At 43.1% G+C, this 19,592-nt stretch overlaps 1 protein-coding gene across 2 annotated transcripts in view; it reads right to left on the reverse strand.

The window, feature by feature from the left end:
* SYN3 (synapsin III) overlaps positions 1-19,592 on the reverse strand; it is a 416,215-nt gene that overhangs the window by 144,059 nt on the left and 252,564 nt on the right. The window lies entirely within an intron of this gene.

Consider the following 19,592-nt stretch of genomic DNA (forward strand, 5'->3'; position numbering starts at 1 on the left):
TGCATCATAAGCAAGCTTTTTCAAGAAGAAGAAGCACATCATCTTCAAATATTGCCATCAAGACTTACTCTTTATAGCACAAGGCACCTTACGAAGAACTTCTCTGCACTTTAATGCACAGGATTATGATCTCTACTCCGAGTCCTCAAGCAGCCTATGCATTTGAGTGAGTGGGACAGGACCTTTGGGTGCTGGATGACAGGCAGAGCCCAGGCACTGCAAAGTGGTAGCTGCCATGCAACTCTGGCTCACTGTCACCACATGGGGATTCAGACTCAGTGTTGGGGATCTTCTTTCTTTTTCAAGAAAAGCCAGAAATCTGAATTGTGATGGGAATTTACCAGTGATTAAATTCTCCGTGGTCTCAATAAAACACCCCTGTGGACTGAACCCAGCCTCCAAGCTACCCATTTGAAATGCCTGCTGAAAAACCATGAGACGTTAGAACTGGAAAAGACAGTGGCAGGTAATCTAGTCCAATCGCTACATATGACTTCGATACTGTGAAATGACAAACCCCAGGCTACCCAGCTAAATACTGGCAGAACCAGAACCAGAGCACAGGGGTTCTGATTCTCAGACCATGCTGTTACAGAACTGAGATTTTCACTACTATCCCTGGCTTCCTTTTGCTTTTCCCAGCTCGGGGAACTGGCACTAGCATCCTGTCGGGTATCAAGGCCAGAAGGCTGGGTGTTATCCTTGGCATGGATTAAGCATGAAGACCCTAAATTAAGTCTTCCTCTGGAATACATCTTGTGTCCATTCTGTTTCTCTCCCTTTCCATTGCTACCACCAGTCCGAGCCCTTGTTGTCTCTTGCAGAGCCCACTGCAGTAGCTTACTAACTACTCTCTAATCTCATCTCTCCTCTGCCTTCCAAGTTTTATAAGACCCAGCATGGCCCCACCTCCCTCTCTGACCCCATTCTGTATCTCTCTCTTCCAGGCTTTCAGCCCCTCTAATTTTCCTTTCTTCTGAGGGCTTCTGTCCATGCCATTCCACGTGCCTGGAATTCTCTTCCCATGTCTCTTCTTTGTGTTAATCCCAGCTAATCTTCCAGGTCTCTGAACAGTGCTGGCCCACCCTAAGTACTATATAAGTAATAGCTATTATGATTTTCACTATTATCATCTCAGCCAAATGCCACCTTTTCGAGGACTTCCCTGGTCAGCTCATCCTATGACTTACCTTCATAGCACTGAGCACAATCATAGTTCCATAACAAAATGCTTTTGCTTATTTCCTATCTACACTCTCCGTGAGACTTCAGGGCACCCCCACAACAAAGAATGTGTCTGTCTTGTTCACCTCCTTATCTCAGTGACTGTCAGAGTGCATGTGATAACACTCAATAAGTATTTACTCACTGGTTCTGAGTAAATACTTGCTTATATTTGTACACTTGTATCCATCAGAGCATTGAGTGGAGCCTTCAATACCACTTCCATGTTGCCCATTTTACAGATGAAGAAACTGAGGATCAATGGGGCCAATAAATGACTCCATGGTCTGTGGCACATGAGAACATAACCCCCCTGCCCCTCAGTCCTCAGCCTAGTGTCTTGTCCTGTGCTTCTGGCTCTGATGGCTAGATGGATACTTGACTTCTGCTGTGTCCTGATTCAGAATTGGTACATACATATATATATATAATTTTTTTTTCAGTGGCAGGAAGTCTTGCCCTGGGGAAATGCTACTTGGTTAGCATTTGGGGAGAGAGAAATATTTTCCCCTTTGTTAGTTGGCTCTGGGCAGCCTGAAAACTCTTGATCCCCACTGTCTGCTGCTTTGAATGTAATGACCTGTTTTCAACCCTGTTTAATTATGGGATTTCTGATAGGAATTTGGAAAACAACTCCTAAATCCTGAGGCTTGGATGGTAGCCCATGTTTTATCCCCAAGTCTCTGTACCCAGTTTTTCAGAAAGACTTTTTATACCTGGCCCTCAGGCAGAGGTCTGTCCCCCATAACCCCTATTCCTCCTCAATTCCCCACCTGGGGATGTCTAACCATGCTTGCTTCCCAATTTACTCACTGAAAGGAAGCCTCCCTTTGTTTCCCTGCTGGGGTTTGCCACTGTATTTTCAGTCCTGTCTGTATCCTGAGGCAGTCTGCAGCAGGCAAAGTACCTGGTCTGGTGTCCCATGAGAGGCAGCTTCAGATAGTGGCATGGGAGTGAGCAAAGCCAGATTTGCATGTTTGCTCTTCCTTGTGTTAGTGCTGAGGCCTTGGACAACTGACCTCAGGCCCCAAGCCTCAATTTTCTTAACTGTAAAGTAGAAATAATAATATCTCTTTTAGGGTTAGTGGTAGAAAAACCTAGCAAATAATAGGCACTAAAAAGATGATTTTCTTTCCTCCTTTAGCTTTTGGTAGGGCTGGGGATGTGGGGTGGGTGGGTAGTGGAGACAGAAGACCAGAGAGATGGGTTAGGGAAGGGAGGGTCTCTGCTAAGATCAGGCAGCTGAAACATCTAATCTAGGGAAGTAGCAAAGGTACCCTTTTTGGGTGTTGAGTAACAGTGTGGGGGTAGAAAGTGAATGGCCTCTGGGCATTAGAGCTAGACAGACCTGGTTCAATTCCCAGCCCTGCTACCTAATAGCTGAGTGACTGAGGGTCAACTGGTCTGAGTCTCAGTTGATGAATCTGTAAAATAGGAACAATGAGCTCCATGTCACAGGATATCGTGAAGACTGGAGCAAATATACAGCTAATGTCCAGGAAGCCATTCACCCTGCCCAGTGACCTTTGCTCTGGTGTCTTCTCCAGACCCTTCTCCTGGGGGCCACCTGGTTCTGAGCCTGTTTCAGGGCATCTCCCTGGCAAGGCACAAATAGGAATTGGGATCCATACCTACCTGCATTCCCTGTTTCCTAAAGAACAAATGTTATAACAGCTACCTTTTATTGAGTTACAACTCTTCTTAGTTCTTCTTTACAGGGGAGAAAACTCACACTTGGAGGCTGTCACTTGCCCAAGGTCACCAAGCAGGTTGATGAGGGAGTGGACTGTCTGGCTTTCCCCCACACCAACCTCCTGTCTGACCCCATTCTCACTGGTCTGGGCTTCCTGGACTCCTGGGGCTCAGATGGGCTCACGCCAGCTGCTATGACCTTATTTGGATTCTGGCCACTCACAAAGGGAGCAGCAGTCTTACTATGGTCCTGCACTTGGGAGCCCCTTCCAGCTCTCAGTGTCCTAGATTCACTCTCTGCAATGTCCCCAGCATGTCAAGCAGGGATTTGTAGGAAGGGATTCTCTACCTTCCATGCATTCTTCCACCAGGTGGGAGCTCTGGCAAGCAGAGGAAGATCAGGCACTCCCAGGAAGGTAGGGAGTGAGAAGTCACAGATTATCAGCGAAGGGCACCTGGAAAGGCTCTGATTTCAGGACAGAGGCCATATTAGCTTTGTTTCCTCTGCCCATGTGGGAGGGCTCATGTGGCTACTCCCTCCAAAGGAGACAGAGAAGCCCACATGTGCAACAGCACAGAGACAGAAAGCTAGACTTCCAGGAAAGAGGAGCTGGTGCTGAATTTGAGCCCCACCAAATGGGGAAGATGTGTGCTCAGACTGTAGGGAAAGCTAAAATGGTGATGAAAAGGAAAGTTGGGGTTGATGCACTAGTGGAATGAGCTCCTCCTTAACATTTGGTTTCTCAGCCCATGGCTGTGCCCTCTTTTGTCTCTTCAATGTGCCCCCAACTTCCTGCAGTCTCACTGAGACTGACAAGGGGCACCTTAACCCATATTCTGGACTCTGTGGAACATCACCATGGCTTGATTCAAAATCAGGAAGAAAACTCTTTCCAGGACAGCATTGTGCTTGTCAGGACTGGTCAGAAGGAGGTCACTGTGAAGGCAGCCCTAGAGGTAGCTAGTGACCCTCCTGAATTACTGGTTAGAAGTGGATTCATCCCAAAGGGGATGAGGCCCAGAATGAGTGGCCATGGGCTGTTCTTTTCTGGGAGACTTTAAAAGGAAGCCAAGTGTTCACATGTCTGGTAAGATGTAGGTAAGGTCATGCTTAACCCAAGAGAAAATGATTTTTGCATTCTGGAAAAGTGTGAATATGTCTATATCCACCCATCATAATCTTAGGGCATCTCAGTGATACCATTGATGGCAGAGCCAGGAATAGGGAGACTTTGCAGGCACACTTGAGACCCTAGGACAAAGGGAGTGGGAGGAAGTTATGGGGGAAGCACACTTGGTTTAGGCTGCTTCCAGAATGCTGTGAGCCAGGCGTGAGTCTGAGAGAGCAAAAGGGTGTCTAAACGTAAGTGCAGCCAGCATCAGAGAGATAGTACAAATAGGAAGGGATGTAGCCACCTGTGAACATGCCCACCAGTAGGGACAGAATCTACAAGACAGATTTAGGCCCTCACTCCAAAAACTGCCCCTTAGTTTCCTGCATAAAGAGCCAGTTCTTGGGGCCATATTTCTATTCCCTGGACTTTAGGCCCCTGACTGTAGCCAATTGAATCAGATTGGACCCTTGACTCCTGTTGGCCCATCAGATGGTCTTTCTTGAGAAGATGAAACAAAACAGCAAAACTAGTGGGATGACTCCTAGTGTTGCAGGAGGACATGATGTTACTCTAGAGCAAGAGTGGCCATTTTTGCCCTTAGTACAGAAAAGTAAAAATAAAATTAAATTAAAAATAATAATTAAAAGTAGACAAAGATAAGAAAAAGCTGTTGCTGAGAGAAAGGAACGAAGCAGACCTGCAACCAAGAGTCTGACCAAACAGACAAGCTAGTGGGTCCTCCCCTTCAGAAACTGCTGCACAGCCTGCCTGCTCCTGAGGGTGGCAGCGTGGTGGAGCCAGGGACACAGCGAGGACCCGAGAATCCACCTCCTCATGCCTGCCCTCCCGCCAGAGCTCAGAGGACGGTGGGCCTCCACCTCCCTGGAGAAGTAGCCCCTTCTTTCTGTTGCTCTCTTGCGAGACTTCTGCACGGCTTGTCAGTTAGCATGCATTTGGGCCCCTGGAGGGGCAGACCCTGGCTTGGACCCATACGCAGTGAGCTCCCACCACTCCAGGAAAATTCCTCATTTGTGAAAACTATGTGTGCTTGTCTGTCTCTGCAGCCTCTGCCTTGTCTGCTTGATCTGTACTCAAAAAATGATGGCCATTCTTTAAGGCCCAGCTCACAGGTCATCTACTTTCTGAAGCCTTTTCCAACAATGTAGGCCTAATTAGCTCCTCTCTCCTGTCACCTCCCAAAGCCCTTTGTACATTGTGCCATGATGGCATTTCTCATATTGCATTCTACTTACTTGATTTTAAGTTGTATTTTAAAACACAGATCCAACACATGTTTTGTGTATAAAGTGAAGACCTCTCCCCCACATCCTTCCAGCACCGTCCCCCAAAGCTAATCCCTATTAGCAATTTCTTTGGAAGGCTTCCAGAAATTTCTAGAAGTAAGCATATATGAAGATGTGGGGATATATAGTTAGTTATTTGATCCAAAATGGGTCATACAATTATTGCTTTGCAACTTGCACTTTTCCCTTATTTGACATCTTTATTTTTGCAGAAAAACACTATTTACATTAATTGTCTGTCAGATATATTTAACCTAAAATCTGCCATCTTATTTTATTTATTTTAATATGTTTACTTTGTTTTTTATTTTTTCACTATGTAATCTCTTCCTTTTTCCTCTTTTCTCCCTTCCTTCTTCCTTTCCCTCTTCTCCTCCCCCTCTGCCCCATTTTTAGTTGTGAGGTTTTTATCTCCTTTCTTCTTCTAATGACTTGGGAAGTTTATAGTCTGTTTTTAATCCTTGAAGTCATCTCCCTTATAACTTTAACCAGTATACATAAACATCTGGATTTATCAGTCTTTTTCCATATCCAATCTGCAGACTCTCCACCACGAAAGATATAGAAATCGGGGTATGTATACATCCCCACATCCTTCCTCTGTCATTGTTGTTGGCTAAGCTTTTCTCTGTGTACTGCTGTGGTTTGAAACATTTACATTCTGTGCTGTCACCATAATCTCCACAGCTGTTCAGCCTTAGTTCCATATTTAAACAAATATAATGTTCACCACCAGCTCATGCATTTCATCTTCTCCATTCCTAAGTTGGTGATTTTGATATATTTTGAGGGACTTGGTTTCATTATCAAGTCCCCTACTTCCTGATCTTCCCCATAAACTTGAGTGCTTTGTGCCATTTTCTGAGTCTGTGTGTTGGTGACTGTCTTTCAGCTATTTTTATATATGAAAGACAACCAGACTGGCTACCAAATTTGAGAACACAACTCATTACCTTCAGAATTTTGTACCCATTGGTACCATGTCTTTTGGCACTAAAGGATAACATCACAGGCCAGCCTGACTTTTCCTTTGGAATATTTCCTAATTTTACTGAGTATTTTTCCATCAAAATTCCATTGACATATTAAGGCTATTTTTGTTTATTACTCTATAGATTGAGGCATTTCTTTAGTTCAGAAGTTTTCTTTAGGTATGTTTGTGGCCCATTGTTCTGTTCTTTTCTTCAGGAATGCCCAGTTTGCATATTTAAATATCCTTTGTATTTTGTAGGTATCACCTTCTATTTTATTTTACTGTCTTTATCATTTCCCCCTTTCTTCTATTTTTTTACCCCTACCCTCTATATTATTGGCTCTTCTCTCAATAAATTCCACATCTTACTGATGCTAGTTTTTTCCCTTATTTAACAATTTTTTTACATTGGGTCCTGTCTGTTTATTTGTAATTTTTCTTCAGAAATGTCTTAATGTTGTCTGTTATTTTATCAGGGATATAATGTGGTGTGATGGGGGAGTGAGCTAGATGACCTTCGTGCAGATTACCTTTGCGTTTCTTATCTTAGAATCTGTTAACCAAGTATGCTCTGCCCTGGGAATGCATCTATCCTGGGTTTTCAAGCATCCTTCCATGAATGAGGTCAGTGTGGGTCACAAGGAAGAACCAAAGCTCACTGATCCTCTGGTCATTTAATGTTTATGTATTTCTTCTGGTGATTAGTTGCAAGGCTAATTGTTGCTACTCTCTCTCTCTCCTACTTCACCTCTAAGACTAAGGAATCTAAGGAATGAGAGTCAGGGATGAAAGAATAATACTAGTTACCTACATTGTACCTCCTTTGGCCCTGTCTCCCTTCCCCTCCCACCTTGTGGATCTGAGTCACTATAGGGGGGCCTCTCTCTTCCATGGTCCACCCACTCCTCTGCTCCTTTGCTCTCCAGCAAATGATCCTCCTTTCTTACTTTCAAGGAAATCTGGCAAGGTATGTGACTCCTTTTATTGTCTTCCTTTGGTGAAGTCTAAGGTTCACTGAATGTGGTAGATAATGGGTTTTAGCTAAATATTCTTTATTTAGAATAACATTAGCTTCGATAAAAGCAAACTTAACCCCAATTTTTAATGGTTTAGCATGATATAAGGTCATTTCTTTTTTAAAATTTTGAGTTTTTTAAAAATTTATTTTGAGAGGGGGGTGCAGAGGTAGAGAGAGAATCTCAAACAGGCTCCATGCTCAACATGGAGCCTTATGTGGGGCTTGATTCCATGACCCTGGGATTATGAACTGAGCCGAAATCAAGAGCTGGATGCTCAACCGATTGAGCCACTCAGGTGCCCTAATTGATTTCTTATTTACCTAAGAGTCTACTGCAGATGTTTCTGGTCAGTGGGCAGCCTGCCACACGGTGATTCAGGGCCATGGGCTCCTTCTATTTTGTGGCATCTTAGAAGGGGAGAGAGAGGGAGGTGGAGAGAGAGATTAAGGGAGAGGAGAAAAGAGAAGAAAAGGGATCTTAACCACCTTGGTCCAGAATGAGACACAGATCACTTCTATTCACACTCTAAGTATGAGAACTAGTCACATGGCTCAATGAAACGCAATGGAAAGGCTGGGAAATGTGGTCTCTGCCTGGGCAGCTGTTCTCTACCCACTCCTCTCTATTATGGAAAGATGAGAATGAACTCTGGCAAGCAGTTAATCATCTCAGTCCCACAGCGATTTCCTAACTGAAGATGGAATTTTCTTTACTATTTTCATTCTTTGTGTTGTATTCAGTGGGTTTCAGAGAAGGGAGTACAGTAAACATCTTGTAACTTGTTTACACATCCATCTCTCCTACTAAGCTGTGATTTTCTCTAAATAAGTGCCATGATTTAACTTTTGATATTTTCCAGCACCCAGCATGATGGTTGATACAAAGTAGATGCTCAATAAATGCTTCTTGGATGAAAAATGGACTCCTGTCTGGGTGAAAACTGCTCTTCTTATCTTCCTTATTCTCAACTTAATCTTCCTATCCCTTCTCTGTTCTCAGGGCTGCTCCATTCTCTCATCTCCACTTTCCCTTCCTCTCATGGTTTGGCTCAAGGCTTGTGTCTCCTGTCTCCCTGCACTGATTCAACCCTTCCCTGGGTGAGGTCTAGTTAGAGCCTGGCGTGTGGCTCAGCAGGCTTCTTGCTGCCAAGGCAACATTTAACAATGTGTCTCCTTGCAGCTTGGCTGTAAGATTTGACACTGGGGAAAGAAAATCTCTCTGTCTGGGGAAACATAACTTGCTGGTAAGGATGCCAGGTGTGCTACTACTCCAGCTGGTGTTAAAAGTCATAGACATTAAGCAGGACTAGGGTGTGATCAAACATATGTGAGGGAGAAAAAGACTGACCACGGAAATGACTCTTCCCTGCTTTAAATGCCCTGACCTAAGTGGTCCAGTGTATTCAAATCTAATTCCTCTAGCAAGCTCATTTTTTTTTTTTAAAGTGGACAGTCCCCAGAAAGGGATATTAACAGAAAAATAGTAGAATCGAGTAGCTAAGAGCTTGATCATTAGAATCCAACACACCTCAATTTAAGTCCCTGCTCTGCCATTCACAGACTGTATGTATGACCTTGGACAAATTATTTAAGCAATTTTGAGCTTCAGTTTCTTCATCTATAACATTGATAAAATAATAACTATCTTGCTGGGCTGTTATGAGGACGAACTGAGTTCAGTCTTAGACATGAAAAAGACATTCCATATTTGTTGAATGAATAAATACCAAATGTACATAACGTTCTTAACATAGTACCTGGTACATTATAAGCAATCAATATAAGATGGTTATATCAGTAATGATAGGCTAGGTTTGGTAGGTTTTCTGTAGTAACAAAACCTCAACATCTCATATCATTAAAAACAAAACAAAACAAAAGAAAACAAGGTTATTTCTTGCTCATGCTACATGTCCACAGAGGGTCGGGTGGGGTTCTGCTCCATCCTCAGGCCAGTGGAAGAGCCGCCACCTGGAATGCTGTCAGTCACTACCTATTAATAGGTGAAGTATATTTTCCACCCCTTTATTCTGAGTGTGGTCATCTGACTTATTTTGGCCAACGAGATGTTAAAAACCTTGAAGCAAGTAGAGACTTGAACAAGCATGTGTATGTTTTTTCTTGAGCTCTTATAACTGTCATCAACATGAGAACATGCCTAAACTAGCCTGCTGAAGCAAGAGAGATATGTGGAGCAGAGCCAAGATGCTCTGGTCACTGAATCAAGGCGACTCTAAATCAGTCCACACCTCGCTGACCCAGACATGTAAGCAAGATCAACTGAGATCAAAAGGGTCTCCTGGCCAAGCCCAGCTGATGACAGACTGATAAGCAATAATAATTGCTATAGTATATTGAGGTTTGGGGGTGGTGGTGGTTTGTTATACACTATTCTTGTAGCAATGGATAAATGATAAATCTTGTCTTGGCCTCAAGCTGTACCTCTTCACATCCCTCAGGAAAAAAAAATCATATGGTAGATTTAACGGAGGACTTCAAGGGAAAGTCTAAAGAGAGTTTGACATCACATAACATCATGAATTCCCACTTAATATGGTTTCTCTCCTGTTTCTTTGGTTGAAATGCTAACCAAAATTTCTCATTTACTTTCACTTCATGCAGGGCATTCTTCTGCAAGCTTATAGCTACTCTTTTCCCCATCTGTTCATCCATCCCTTCCTTAAAATCTCTCACCGTTCCACAGAAGAATTTGAATTTGTTCCACATATTCCAGACCTAAGTACTTGGCAAAGTTCTGTTTGTGGGAACTATCCTCCTTAGATGCTAGTGGTCTATAATAATATTCCTTAGGGCTCCTGGGTGGCTGAGTTGATTATGCATCCAACTTTGACTCAGGTCATGATCACACAGTTTGTGGGTTCGAGTCTCACATCAAGCTCTCTGCTAACAGCTCAGAGCCTGAAGCCTGCTTGGGATTCTGGGTCTCCCTCTCTTTCTGCCCATCCCCCACTCATGTTCTGTCTGTCTGTCTCTCTCTCTCTAAAATAAATAAATATTAAAAAATTTAAAAAAATATTCTTTGATTTTTTTCATCATTAGGAAGCCCCTCAAAGGCAGTGATAGTGCATTACTAATTTTGTTATCCTTAGTGGAAGCTAAGCTAAGCTTAGTAAAGCTAGGCAAAGTTCCTGGATCATTAGTAAATGGGCTTGGAAATAGCCAATGTTATTGGAATAAATTTAGAGCCTATCCTTAATACTACTCTTCAATGGGTAACTGGGAGCTAACTATAAAGAGTAAACATTATTTATCTTCTGCGTACATGAGGAAGATTTGGGACATTAGACTTATGTAAATATTCTGTGACGTAAGATGGAAGAATGTCGATAATGTGCTCTAAGATGGCACGGTGACATTGCATCCATTTTATCCACAGATGGTCATGAGGCCCCAACAGGTCACTGAGGTCCAAGGTCAGAAAGCCAGTAAGAGGTCAACTGAAGACAAGCATCTGGACCTCTTACTTTCTCCACTGAACCAGACATTGAGTCTTGGCGCTGGACACTCTGAAACTTGGCCTGCCTTCACACAAAGCTTGGCCCAGGGTCTCCAATGGCTCCACTGAGCTTGGCGGGGCACACTGACAGAGCTGGCCCAGAAAGGCTCCAGGACAACACCCAAACCCAGCAGTGCCCCCACCACAGAACACTTGTTTTGGGGGCTTTACCTGACATAGGGCAGTGCGCGGACAGCCTCTAGCATGTGGATTGAAGTTAGTTCTGACAACCCAGGGCTGCACATGGGCTGGTGGCTTCCCCTGAGCCAAGGCCCGCTGGGCTCGGTTCAGGAGAGAAGCTATTGCCAATGGGCAGGGAGATTTAGCATTCCACCCCTGCTCTTTTAATCCCCTATGTGCAGGAATGTTCCACTGCAGAGACAACAGAGCTTGAAGAGACAGGAGGTGGTGCCAAAAGGGAGGGGGTGGTGGAGAAACAGTTTTGTGGGATTTAGGGGGTGGGGAAGGGACACTGGGTTAGGTTCAATCATAGACTCACTGTGTGACCTTGGACAAGTCACATTTCTTCATCTTCAAAAGATGAGGATATACTATATAGTATATATATATATATATATATATACACACACACACACACACATATGCATATACACACACATATATATGCACACATATATACAATCCATGTATGCGTATATATGTTTATATATGCATGTATGTGTATATATGTATATGATTCATTTCAGGATAAAGTTCTAGGATTCTAAGAGCTGTTTTGGTTGTGAAGTCTAAGGTGAGATTTTTGTTTTTAATATACAAGTCCTCTCCAGATTTCTATATAAGCACATTTGTAGAAAATAGGACATCTTCACATATCAGAGGGGCAGTCCACTCCTCAATTCAATTCTAGGATTTTAAGCATCTTGAAGCAAGGCCTATGATTCATACTGCCCAGCACACAGAATTCTTCTCAATGTCAGAAATGAAAGGGCACTTAGATGTGATCTAGTCCAATCTTCTCAGTTTTAGACGAGGAAACCAGAGATCAGAGACAGGAAGTTATTTTCTCAATATTGTACAACAAATCTCAGGCCCAGAATTCAGAATCTCTCATCCTCAAGTAAAACTGTTTTTAATAGTTGAAGTTTTCTGCAATTCCAAGGCTGAATTCCAAGGCTTTCAGATCTTTTAAAATGAATTTAGCTCTTTCCTCTTTTGGGCAACTTTCAGGGTTAACTCAGATTGAGCAAAGAGACTCTGAGAGTCTTAGGCTTATGTGAAATCTGTGAAATCCAAAGGCATAAGTGTCCCTTGGGGCTCCTGAAGATTTCCCCCAAGCAGCCCAAACCTTGGACAGTAGCCACTCTGGAAGGAATGTGGCCTTCTGCATAACTGGTCCCAACTTCAGCTCCAGTATAGGACATGAGACCCAAGTTGACATAACACAATCCTTATTATGAACAAGAGAGTCATGACCCTCTACTGATGACTAACATGCTAATTTGAAAAATCTGCCTGCAACCAGAAAAACAAACAGGGACAATGAAACTTAAGGCAACCCCCTTTTAGACAACAAGGAGGTGATGGGAAGAGCAAAGCATGAAAGAAGGAGTCCCTGGCTGTCATTGTCCCTTTCACAAACACCAACTAAGCTCCTACCATGTGCAACCAATGTACCAGGGACCTTAGGGGATACAAAAAAAAATAAAATAAAATAAATAAATAAACCAAGCCTGTCCCCTAAAACCTCACAATTTAAAGGGATTAGATACACATGTATATGGCTAATGCTTTCTGGCACTAAGTGAAAAATGTCTCATCCATCCTCTGTAGCTTTAAATACTATATAATATTAAGTAGCTCTAGCCTAGATCGCTCTTGTGAGCTTCAGACCAGATTTCTACCAGCATCACTGCTTGAATGTCTCACAGACAACATAATTTTTTCAAACAGAACTCCTGATCTTTCACCCCAAATTTTTCATTGTTCTATTAGAATACATGACACTGTAATTTACTCAGTTGCTTTTTCTAGAAATGGGAGTCATCCTTGATAATTGCTTCTCCCTCATCAACCCCTCACATTTAATTAATCACTGAGTCCTATCAATTCAAAACATTTTAAATAGGGGCACCTGGGTGGCTCAGTCGGTTAAGCGTCTGACTTTGGCTCAGGTCATGATCTCACTGTTCGTGGGTTCGAGCCCCGCATCGGGCTCTGTGCTGACAGCTAGCTCAGAGCTTGGAGCCTGCTTTGGATTCTGTATCTCCCTCTCTCTCTGACCCTCCCGTGCTCACCCTGTCTCTGTTTCTCAAATATAAATAAAACATTAAAAAAAAACATTTTAAATATGCCTCTATTTGCCCCATCTCAACTGCTGCTTCCTTGAATGTAAGTCAACAGAATCTCTTGCCTCAACAGACTCAGAATTGGCCATCTACAATCCAGTACTTCTTCCAATTCATTCTCCACAGAGCAGTAAGACTTTTTCTCTTCCAAACACACATTTGATTTGGTCACACTCCTAAAAAGTCTCAATGGAGACTTGTGATTCTACCTATGGAAGATTTAAATCATTACAGGAATTGCTCTAGCACCACGAACAAGTAGAGAATTGGGCAAAACACATAAGACAATGATTTTCGGACATTGGACCATAGGCAACACAGGACTGTGATCCCTGAGAAAAAGGAAGCGAACAGGATTACCCATATGATTGTTCCAGTTTACTGCTTGGAACCCGTTCCTGAGCTGCAGCACAGGGTTTGGGGGGCTGGAACAGAACCTGATGGTCTCACTGAGTTAAGGAGACAGAGAGTAAAGTTAGGGAATGCGGAGGCTAGAATTTATGGACAGAATACATGAAGAAGAGAATTCTGTACACACACACACACACACACACACACACACACACACACCCCAGATCTTTGAAGGAATCCCCTTGAGTCTTTGAATGCTGACCTGAGCATACATGAGAAGAAGCTACCAGATACTGGGAAAAAAGACACTGGAAAGCAGTAGGCCAAACAATTCTTAGAGTTTACATAAGGATGGGAATATTTTGGGTGTTCCCAGAAGCCAGAACAGAGAAACCTGTAATTCAGAGGCAATGAATAGAGTCCTTAAAGGTGTAACACCTTAATAATGAGAACTAAATTTGTCCCCAAATAAAGGCTGATCTGGATATGTCATAACAAAGCTTAAACCTCCTAAAAGATAAAACTGACCCTAAGTTATTTAACCGCTTACCGGAATAATATCCAATGCTCTTGAAATATATACAGCAAAATCCAAGCACCCAATAACATAAACTTCACAATATAAATTATCCAATAAAAAATTATCAGATAAGCAAAGAAGCAGGAAAATATGAACTGTGGTCAGGATAAAAACCAATCAATATAATCAGTTAAAGAGATGATACAGATGTATGATTTAGTAGACAAGGACTACTAAAAAGCTATTATAAGTCTTCTATATGTTTCCAAGGATATTAAAAAAAACTCACATGAATGTGATAAAAAATAAGTGGAAGATGTAAAAAGGATGTACTTAGAGTAACATTTATTTTTCTAGAGTAAAAAATAAAATATTTGAAATGAAAAAAATACATTACAAAGGATTAAGAGAAGATTGTAACTACAGAAGAAAAGATTAATGAACTTGAAAATGTAGCAACAGAATGTATCCAGTTTAAAGCACAGAAAGAAAAAGAAAACAGTGCCCTAGTAGGCCACAGGGCAGTATCATGCAGTCTAACATATGTGTAATTGGAAACCTAGAAGAAGAGATGGAAATGAATGCAGAAAAAATTTTGAAAATAAGTAGACAAATTTTCCAAATTTGATGGAAATTTTAAACACAAGAAACTCAATGCACTTCAAGTAGAAAAAGAAAAACAAAACAGGGACACATGGATGGCTCAGGCGGTTAAGCGTCTGACTCTTGGTTTCAGCTCAGGTCATGCTCTCACGGTTTGTGAGACTGAGCCATACATGTCGGGTTCCATGCTGAGTGTGGAGCCTGCCTGAGATTCTCTCTCCCCCTCTCTCCCTGCCCTTCCCCCTCAAAATAAAGAAATAAACTTAAAGAAAAAAATTTAAAAAACCCATAAAGACAACCATACTGAGGAACTTATAATCAAAGTTCAGGAAAACCAGTGAAAAAGGAAATTTAAGAAGCAGAGCAAAAAGACACCTTCAGTACACAGGGACAAAGAGCTAAATGGGAGCAGAAACCATGTGGGCCAGAAGAGAATGGAACAATGTCTTCAAAGTGCTGAAACAGAAAATGGTCAAATTAGGATTCAGTGCCTGACAGAAACATATTTTAAAAATTAAGGCAAAATGAAGACTCTTACACATCAACAAAAGCTGAGGTAATTCACTATAAGCAGAGCTGTATGAAAAGAAATGTTAAAGAAAGTGCTTCTGGTAGATGATGGAGACCAAGAGGTATAAAAGAGACCGAAAGGAAGACTGAAGGATCTGAGGAGGGAAACTGAGAAGGAGTTAACTTGCAGCAAATTGATGTTCATTTATTTCATTGACTTAGGGCAATTGGTGCTGAGGCTATCTTTGATCTCTGACCAGTCATTCCTTTTTTCCCCCCCACTATTGGAGGTATTTATTTATTTATTTATTTTTAATTTTTTAAATATAGTTTATTGTCAAGTTGGTTTCCATATAACACCCAGTGCTCATCCCCACAAGTGCCCTCCTCCATGCTCATCAACCCCCTTTCCCCATTCTTATCACACCCCCGCTGTTGATTTGCCCCTTTTCCTGGGGAGTCCTGCATCTGGCCCCAAACCTGCTCCCTCTTCTCTCCCCTTTCAAAATCACCCACTTCATACTCTACTGACCCTTGACCTTTCGTGGCCCCTGTCATTCCCTGAATGTCTGCACACTTCTCCAGCCTCCCTGCCCCACTTCTCCAAGAGACCATCTTCCTCCTGCTGCCTCCTACGCCATCCACCCATAGTGCAATGCTCACTCTCCCTGTAAGCCGATCTTCTGTGACTTGCTTTTTGTTGTCCTCCCTTCAGTATCTTTTGAATTAAAAGAAAATTTTTTAATGTTTATTCATTTTTTTTTTTTTTTTTTGAGAGAGAGAGACAGCGTGTGAGTGTGGGAAGGGAGACACAGTATCCAAAGCAGGCTCCAGGCTCTGAGCTGTCAACACAGAGCCCAATGTGGGGCTCAAACCCACGGACTGTGAGATCCAAACCTGAGCCGAAGCTGGATACTTAACTGGCTGAACCACCCAGGTGCCCTGGGTATCTTTTGAATTTTTAACATGAGCATGTATTAATTTAATAATAATAATAGTAACAATAATAATATTGTTGATAAAATCCCATGACGGGTAATGAACTAATGGACAAATGAATAAGATTCTCAGTCCCAGACTCTCTCAAATGATGCAAGCTTAGAATCCATGATCATCAGGTCATAATCTCACAGTTCATGAGTTTGAGTCCTCTGTTGGCTCAGTGCGAATGGCACACAGAGGCTGCTTGGGATTGTCTCTCTCCCTCTGTCTCTGCCCCTCCTCCCATTTGCATGCTCTCTCTCTCTTTCAAAATAAATAAACATCAAAGAAAAAAGAATCTGTGAATGGATATGGATATGTCTGTCCCCCTCCCTGGGAGCTAGGGGCCCTTGCCACGCAACTGACCTGGGACCTGTGGTAGTGTAAGGCAGGAAAACCCAGGCCACATGGAGAACATCTGAGTCATCCCTTTTGCCCCTAGCCCTCAACTCGGAACCACTATGATTCTGAGAAGCATGGGACTCAGCATTCCTTTTCCCAGATACTCCTTGCTCAGAAGCTCAGAATCCTCACCGCCTTTCCAGTCAACCATGCTGTCAGGCCCTTCCTTTGCTCAGGCCCTGCAGGGATAAGAGGGAGGTGGAGGGCGTTAGCCTTACATTGACAAGGGTTCACTTTTGGGCTCTGTCTTTTATTTGTCTGTGTGGCCCCAGGTAAGTAAACTTTATCTTCCAGAGACTTGGTATCCTTTCCTGTGAACTGGGGAGAACGGACTTGCCCCTGAGGCTTCTGTGATGCTCAAATGAGATGAGTGGGAAGGCGCCGGAGGACACAAGAGTGCTTTCCCTTTCTCTTACTAGTTAGCTCTGAGTGCTATGGTTGTTCTGTTCTCTCCCTGCTGATCATCTCTGGGGACAATGTTTTAATCCCTGGGCCCCCTGGAGGGGTGGTGGGGAAGGGGCTTGGAGGTACTGTGTCTAATTTCCATAAATGCCCCTGGGCTGGTCTCAACTGTAAAATGGGTACAATTGCACCTACCTTAAAGGGCCATATGGGTATTAGGAGGGGTTATGCCTGTGAAAACACTCTGTACATGGCCAGTGTTCTGCAACACGGTGAGAAACTAACATTTAGGACTATTAGATGATCTCAGGATCTCCCCATTGATCATATTCTAGCTCGGCACTCACATCTGAGAAAAGGATTATTCTTGTATATGAATGAGAGCCAATGATGTATAGTTGTTCCTAACATCGAATAATACAAGAGGAGAATCTGCCATTCGTGGAGTGTGGCCCCTGTGGAGGGCAGTGGTGTGCCCGGGCTGGGGGTGACTGAAGTAGTCAACATGCAGAGTATTTATCATTGGTATTTAGAAACGTTGTGTGGGGATCATAGGAGGCAGACCAGATTTTAGGCAGATTTATAAGGGCTTGTGAGCTATCTACAGGCCCTGCAGCTCCTTTTAGCCTACACCCCAGGCGGACCGTTCCCCCTGCTCTTGGGGCTCCTTGGGTGGCAGGCTGTGTAGCAGGTGATTCCAGAAAGAGGATTTCATATAATATTCATGCCAACCGGGAGAAGACGTATGCTTCTCTGCTCGTTCACAGCTATGGGAACTGAGGAACAGCTGAAGACCCTTTGCCAAGGTCATCTACCTAGTGGTTGCAGGGAGCACGTCTCTAAAGCCACCCCAGCGGAGGCTTTGATGGTTTCTAGGTAAGCACATAGGAGCTGGGTCCTGCCAGGGCCCTTTGGGGACGCTGTCTGGTGGCCGGGGGAGTGTGCTGCCTAGCCCACTTCATGGAAGTGGTTTGTCTTCACCATGTTTGTCTCCCTCTGCTTATTCTAAGAGTCCTCCACAGAGCTAAGGTGCCCACCTTTAAAAAAGGACCGTGGGGGAGAAGAAGAGGGGAAAAATAGTGGGGGAGAGGGAGGGAGCCAAACCGTGAGAGACTCTTGAATGCTGAGAACAAACTGAGGGCTGATGGGGGTGGGGGAGAGGGGAAGGGGGGTGATGCGCATGGAGGAGGCCACTTGTGGGGATGAGCACTGGGTGTTACATGGAAACCAACTTGACAATAAACTATTTAAAAAAAGCATTAAAAAAGGGCAGGATGCAGGTTTTGTTGGTGAGGAGGGGCTCTGGTCCCCTCTCATGCTGTCGTCGAGCAAGCCATGTCCTGGCCTGAGCAGCTTTGGCTGAAGGATGACATCATGCTAGAGGAATTTCACCACAGGCTGTACAGCCCAGATCAAGCTGCTTTCGGTGACCATGCAAGGGCCTGGCCTGGAAGAGGGAAGCCCCTAGGCACTGTTGGGCAGTGGGGCCAGTTCCTGCCAGTTCCTTCCTCATGGGAGCAAGCAGAGGGTAAGAACTGCAGTGACACCAACGTCCCAGGGCAGCATGGCTCTGGCCACATTGTGGTCAGGCAACAGACCTCCTGGAAATGTCCCAGCTGTGGCTTTGTTCTGTGCCCTTGGGAAATGGCTTCTTGCAGGCCCTTCCAGCCTGAGAGACACAGCAATTTTCTGGGTAATTCAGGCTTCCAAACCTCTCTCTGCCTTCATTCCAATTATTCAAGGTTCTTGCGGGGATTCTGAGGAGTGACTTGAACTATATATGCTGTGAAACAAGAATAGGAACCAACCATGCAATAGGCTGAATCCTAAACCAAATCCCAATATTAATTTTCTATAAATGCAATTCAGATGGAATTAACGTTGCTTTTGTTTTTAAATAAAACCAAACCTAACTGGATCAGTTGGAACCTGAATCAAACCTCTGTATGTTCTAAAATTAATGGACCAGAACAAAATTGGAAAATAAAAACATCTTTCATTGAAAACACCATTTCGTCAGATTTTGTTGGACCAGGATGTTTTATGTTTTTAAAAAAATGGGAAAAAACCAAATATGGAAATAATAACTACACATTGAAAGACATTCAGAAAAAGTGAAACAGCTTAAAGATGAATATCATCTGCAATCTCACCACTGGGATATTTCCACATTTTTCAATGTGCTTCCTCTGCTTTTTTACATACATGTGATTATGGAATAATAAATCTCCTTTTTGTTAAGAATAACTCATAGAAAAATTCCATATCAATATTTAAAATGTCACATCATTATTTTTAATGGTTGTGAAGTATTCATTGGATATTTCCTGGTTTATTTCACTTCTCTGTAGTGATTTACACTACATCCATTATTTTACTTTTACAAATAATGCCTCAGTGAATGGCTTTGCTCATGAATCTTTGCACTCTGTTCTGATTATTTTGGAGAAATCATCAAAGTGTTTCTAAGTCAATGAATATACATATTTTTTACTTTTCACAAATATTTCCAGATTTTTTCCCAGAAAGGTCATAACAGTGTTCACTCCTATCTTCCCTGATTTCCTAATACCCTGTCTACCACTGACATGCTGAAGATGTCTGTTACTCTATCTGTCCTTCTAGGACTCCAAAGGGAACCATCTCCCCACCCACAACCATAGGGTAACTA

This window comes from Crocuta crocuta, unplaced genomic scaffold (assembly GCF_008692635.1).
Source record: "Crocuta crocuta isolate KB4526 unplaced genomic scaffold, BGI_CrCroc_1.0 scaffold193, whole genome shotgun sequence".
Classification (NCBI taxonomy): Eukaryota; Metazoa; Chordata; class Mammalia; order Carnivora; family Hyaenidae; genus Crocuta; species Crocuta crocuta.